Below are 5,319 nucleotides of genomic sequence, written 5' to 3'. Positions count from 1 at the left end.
ACCATGAGCAGGAAGAGCTGAGGAAGGGGGGTGGAGCGTCATAGATAGCCATGCTGCAACCAATCAGCTGTGAGACAGGGGCAGAGAGGTGATTGGTTCATGCATCTGTCAGTCATGAGGTGGCACTTTGGAGTCTGATACACTCGGGTCTTTTCACCTATGTATACAGCCCCTTTCAAACAAATCAGATGTTTCTAGAAGTGCTTTATAAAGGGTTGATGGAGTAATAATGGGAAATAAAAAGTGTTTGTGAGACTAATGCGCACAGAAGTCTAAAAAGAAGAAGGAATATGATCAGATATTAAGTTAAACAGTGAACAGATCAAGGAAAAAACAAGAATAATACAATTTAATTAAGTAGAAATCAAATTTAAAGAGTAGAAATGAGATCATGACAACGCTCAAACACTGAAGCCAGAATCAGGATCCGATTGAAGGATATTTTACTGATTCCTTTCACTGATTTTCTACTGTTTTAATGTGGATAAAAAAAACAAAAAAACAATGAAAAAGAACATAATTTGGGATAGCTTTGTTCATTGTTGTGTACATGAATTTAGAGAAAACTTTGTAAATGTGTTCGAAATCCACAAGAAATTTACTGGAAGTGGAATCCAGGACGCCGCCACGCAATGATGTAATCAGTGATGTCATCGCATGCAAATTAGGTGATTAAATCGACTACTTTCATAAACTTTGGGTCAGACTCAATATTTTTCCCATTTAGTTTCCCTTTATCGCTTCTTTCAAATTGGTATTATTTCAATTGGGCTAATTAGGAATTCAATTATTTTGATTTGACTGGATAATGATTGTATCACAATGAATTTGATAGTAATCGGCTTGAATTGGACTGCATCTTTGAACAAGCGACATCTGTTGAATTGAATTGAATAAAATCAGCTCTGTATAAACATACTAAAACACATCGATCAATCAATCAATCAACATTTATTTATATAGCACCTTACAACAAGCAGAGATTGACCAAAGTGCTTCAATTCCAGAAATAGATTTAAAATAGATTACATATAACACAAGATAACAACAAAAAGGTGAGCCACAGCTTCAGTGAAAAGACAGTTTTTTCTTTTAGCTTTGGATGACGTTTAAGGTGATAATTTATATTTTTAACGCTGCAGACCAGCCAGAAAACACAGAAAAGCATGCTAGGCGGCCTTGTAGCTGTTTCACTTCAGCCTCCACTCCAAAAGGGGGCGCTAAACCGCATCAAACCAGACTTACAACCCGCCATGATGGATTTAAAAGGCGGAGGAGCGCGATTTCGGTCACTTGAACCGGAGACTGGTCAGACGATGACGGTAAATATGGCCTAAATAATTTCTTTATTCCTTAAATAACAAAATGATCCGTTTTAGATAGATTACATTTAGCTGTTGGATGGTGATATTTACGTGATATGAGGAGTAAATGCAACGGATGGTGCTGGATTTTTGTCACCGTCGAAGTTTGGGTGAAAACTTTACACACGTTGCATCGCCGTTCAGTCCAAATGTTACGAATTAATGTGACCGGGGTTGTTCGGCGAAGTTACCGCGTGTAACCCGAGTTAAACTTTTTTGCTTTTACCCCACAGCTGTGGTAAGTTTAGAAACCGTCCTGTTGTAAAGATAATGTAACTCCAAATGCTTCTGGCTTCCTTTATCAAGCCGCGTTTCTATGACGACAACGGACAGTCTGTTTCAAAACGGAAAACTTTATTTAAAACTGATTTAAAACGGCAGTTTACCAGCATGCCACGTGGTGGAAGCATGGGGGGTGGTCTGTAGCGATAAGTGGTGCTAAGATTGTAGATTATATATAGAATCTTATTGTTTTTCACTACTTTTGATTAGTTTGAGTATTTTTAGTGTCGTTATCCTAGAATTTTTTTTTATCCAGAAAGCATTAAAGTCTGAATATGTAAATATCGGGACTGAGTTAGCTGAAATATCAGCTGTTTTTAAATTTTATAAACGTAATCAAGTTACAGATATGTGGGATATGGACATGTCTACTTTATTATCAAAGCTGCCACATGTACAGGACATACTGAGACTTGAAATGGTGTTTCCCTCTTATCCCTGGTGCAAACGGCAGTAAACATTAATTTAAAATAAAATATAAAAAGATGTACAAGCTAAAAGATAAATGCTCAGAAAAGACAATGGCAGATCTGTATAAATGTGGCAGTATAAACAGAATTAACAGTGGGTTGTAGTATTTAAAGTTATCTTGTGTTCTCTGTATAATTTGACTTAAATGCTTCTTCTATAGAACTGTAAAAACAACCTTATGTTAAGAATAATCTTGATATTGGACTTGGATCTTGACAGAAGAATGTCTTGTGCTTTTGTCCATTTGGCACCTGAATGAATCCATTAACCGTCGTCTTCTCTTTGCAGGTATTAAATGTTGCTGCTTGCTCTGTGGACGTCTGCAGCGACTCCCTGAAGGTCACCAAAGCGAGGCTGCCATGCTGTGCCAATATGGAGGATTCTGGCTATTCTTTCAGCACGGGAGGCAAAAAGAAACCTGTGGACAGGTGAGCTGACCACGTCACAGTTTTGCTTTTATTTTAGGTTCTTCTGCCATTAGCAGCTGGTGTCGGAAAGCCTTTTTTCTTACAATAAACCCTGGACATGTTACACTTTACTCTTAAACTGGTTTTAATGGAAACAATAATCTCAGGAAGGACTGAAAACAGCTTGGAGATTCAAAGAGATCCTTCTTCCTTTGGTGGCTTAATTTTGTTCCGTACGGCACCAGCCACAGTGGAAGGATTTAGAAAGTTCCCAGCATAAATACACATACTTGTGCCTTTTTTAGGGCTTTTATGGTTAAGATCCGTACCTAAAATGAAAATGTGACTCCATAGTTGAGTTATTGACACAACCAGCTCTATTCTGTTCTGCTTCTCGCTGTGATGACACGTTTCCCTGCCATTCGTAGTTTCCACCAGAGGTCTAACGACCAAAGATGGCCCAAACCTTCCTTGGATGTCTGAGCGAACAATAGATTTGTATTTATTTATATTTTTCTCATCAAGTTCTTCCATTTCAAAGCAAACTGTTGTCATTTCAGGCTGAACGTCTTTCACTGTTTGGGCCGATGACACAGCTGCAGAGTCCTAATATTGCTGACAGGAGGTTGAGAAACTGGTATGTATGCTTGGGTTGGCATTATTTCTGGTTCTGGTCGCTGTGATGATGCTTTTCCCTGCCATTCGTAGTTTCCACCAGAGGTCTAACGACCAAAGATGGCCCAAACCTTCCTTGGATGTCTGAGCGAACAGTAGATGGTGTAAACCTGTCCCGTTCTTCTCTTTCAGAGCTAACTCTATCCTCTCATTTCAGGCTGAACGTCTTTCACTGTTTGGGCCGATGACACAGCAGCAGAGTCCTAACATTGCTGACCAATGATTGAGAAACTGGTATGTATGCTTGGGTTGGCATTAATTCTGGTTCTGGTCGCTGTGATGATGCTTTTCCCTGCCATTCGTAGTTTCCACCAGAGGTCTAACGACCAAAGATGGCCCAAACCTTCCTTGGATGTCTGAGCGAAATAATAAACGCTGTCCATATCTTCTGCCCCATCTCCTGTGCTTCAGAACCTAACGTCCTACGTGTTTGTTTCAGGTACAAACTCTGCTGAGGGCTATGTTGGCTGCTCTCCAGTGGAAGGAAGCTCCTGCATCAGTGGTTGGTTCCAGGTTGGTATCCGGCAGTAATGGAGTATATTGAATTGTGGAAGTCCAGCATAGCTGTAGTGACCGGTCGCTGTGATGATGCTTTTCCCTGCCATTCGTAGTTTCCACCAGAGGTCTAACGACCAAAGATGGCCCAAACCTTCCTTGGATGTCTGAGCGAACAGTAGATGGTGTAAACCTGTCCCGTTCTTCTCTTTCAGAGCTAACTCTATCCTCTCATTTCAGGCTGAACATCTTTCACTGTTTGGGCCGATGACAAAGCAGCAGAGTCCTAACATTGCTGACCAATGATTGAGAAACTGGTATGTATGCTTGGGTTGGCATTATTTCTGGTTCTGGTCGCTGTGATGATGCTTTTCCCTGCCATTCGTAGTTTCCACCAGAGGTCTAACGACCAAAGATGGCCCAAACCTTCCTTGGATGTCTGAGCGAGTTTAAATTCGGTGGTGAATATTTGCTTAGACTTGTGTTTTTGTGACTGAATTTCCTTCTTCCCACAGGTCCACTGTTGAAAGGAAGGTGCTGATTTCACATGAGGGAGTCTTTTCTTCTTCTGTTGCGTCATTAAAGTTGGATTCATATGATCTGTGTTGAAGAAATAAATCCAGCTTATGAAAACTGAACTGAGTGGTTTGATTTGTCTTTTTAATATAAGGAAAGCATGAGTCTGTCTGGTCACGACTTGAATAATTACTCATTTAAATATACTGTATTAAGTAGATGGGAGTACTTGTGTAGAGCTTTTATGGTTCACACTAGACTCTTAAACCACATGCCATATTCGCCCATTCATGCAACACTTGTACAACATGTTGTATGTTTTCACATAAATGGGCGTACTTGTTGGACTAATCCTTAATAACCTTATAGTGCAGTAATGATCGGTTAATCTTTACTGTTAAACAAATAGTTTTGTGCTTAGTATGTAAAATTTACTTTGTTTTAATAAGAACACTAAAAACATATTGAAATATGCTCAATTATCTCTTCACACATTGCTAATACGTAGTTGTTTGAAGTAGCCATCGTGAAAACTGAGATTCCCGAAACCGCAGACTGCTGTTCTCTAGAAATCTGCCCTAATCAGTTTAGGGTCAGGGTTACTTGCTTTTTAAGCAGGTTCATAGAAACCTTTGAGCATTTTTATGGGCTCCGTTCCAGTGAACTTAAAATCGGGTCAAATTTGGCCCTGCACTGCCCCTACAGGACACCGACATATTGCAGCTTGCGAAGCTGTGAGGATAAGCAGAAGCGATGCTAGCAACAAGCACAGGATACACAAGCTAGCCAAGATAAAAATGCACATCCATACTTAAAAGCCAGTATATTTCTGAATACCTAATCGTAAATTTGTACAGTTGATAAAAGTTGATCCGCATCTAAACAGGTGAGGTTGGGGGGGTACTACAAGGTGAAACAAGCTAATATCAGTTCAAACTAAAACAAGGCATCCTCACCAACCTGCAGCTGTTCCTCTTTGTGCCAGTCAGAGGCGGCTCAGTCCAGAATCAATGTGTGCCTGCAGAACCAGCTGGGTGATGATTGTTTGTGAGTGGGGTGCTGGACCCTTACACAGCTTCTGTGACTACATCTGTCTATTCAGACATAGT

The 5,319-nt window shown here is 40.1% G+C and overlaps 5 non-coding genes across 5 annotated transcripts; all 5 read left to right on the top strand.

The window, feature by feature from the left end:
- The first annotated feature begins 2,918 nt into the window (after positions 1-2,918).
- Positions 2,919-3,011, top strand: LOC140282462 (small nucleolar RNA SNORD14). The gene has a single exon (XR_011909893.1). It is a non-coding gene; the product is annotated as a small nucleolar RNA SNORD14 (small nucleolar RNA).
- A 187-nt stretch (positions 3,012-3,198) lies between these two features.
- LOC140282467 (small nucleolar RNA SNORD14) lies at positions 3,199-3,291 on the top strand. Its single transcript, XR_011909898.1, has one exon. It is a non-coding gene; the product is annotated as a small nucleolar RNA SNORD14 (small nucleolar RNA).
- Positions 3,292-3,470: 179 nt separating this feature from the next.
- Positions 3,471-3,563, top strand: LOC140282466 (small nucleolar RNA SNORD14). Its single transcript, XR_011909897.1, has one exon. It is a non-coding gene; the product is annotated as a small nucleolar RNA SNORD14 (small nucleolar RNA).
- A 213-nt stretch (positions 3,564-3,776) lies between these two features.
- LOC140282465 (small nucleolar RNA SNORD14) lies at positions 3,777-3,869 on the top strand. The gene has a single exon (XR_011909896.1). It is a non-coding gene; the product is annotated as a small nucleolar RNA SNORD14 (small nucleolar RNA).
- A 179-nt stretch (positions 3,870-4,048) lies between these two features.
- Positions 4,049-4,141, top strand: LOC140282463 (small nucleolar RNA SNORD14). Its single transcript, XR_011909894.1, has one exon. It is a non-coding gene; the product is annotated as a small nucleolar RNA SNORD14 (small nucleolar RNA).
- Positions 4,142-5,319: the final 1,178 nt, after the last annotated feature.

This window comes from Leuresthes tenuis, unplaced genomic scaffold (assembly GCF_036924035.1).
Source record: "Leuresthes tenuis unplaced genomic scaffold, fLeuTen1.0.hap1 SCAF_22, whole genome shotgun sequence".
NCBI classification, from domain to species: domain Eukaryota; kingdom Metazoa; phylum Chordata; class Actinopteri; order Atheriniformes; family Atherinopsidae; genus Leuresthes; species Leuresthes tenuis.
The sequence above is the reverse complement of the archived record's forward strand: the minus strand, read 5'-3'. Positions and strand labels throughout refer to the sequence as shown.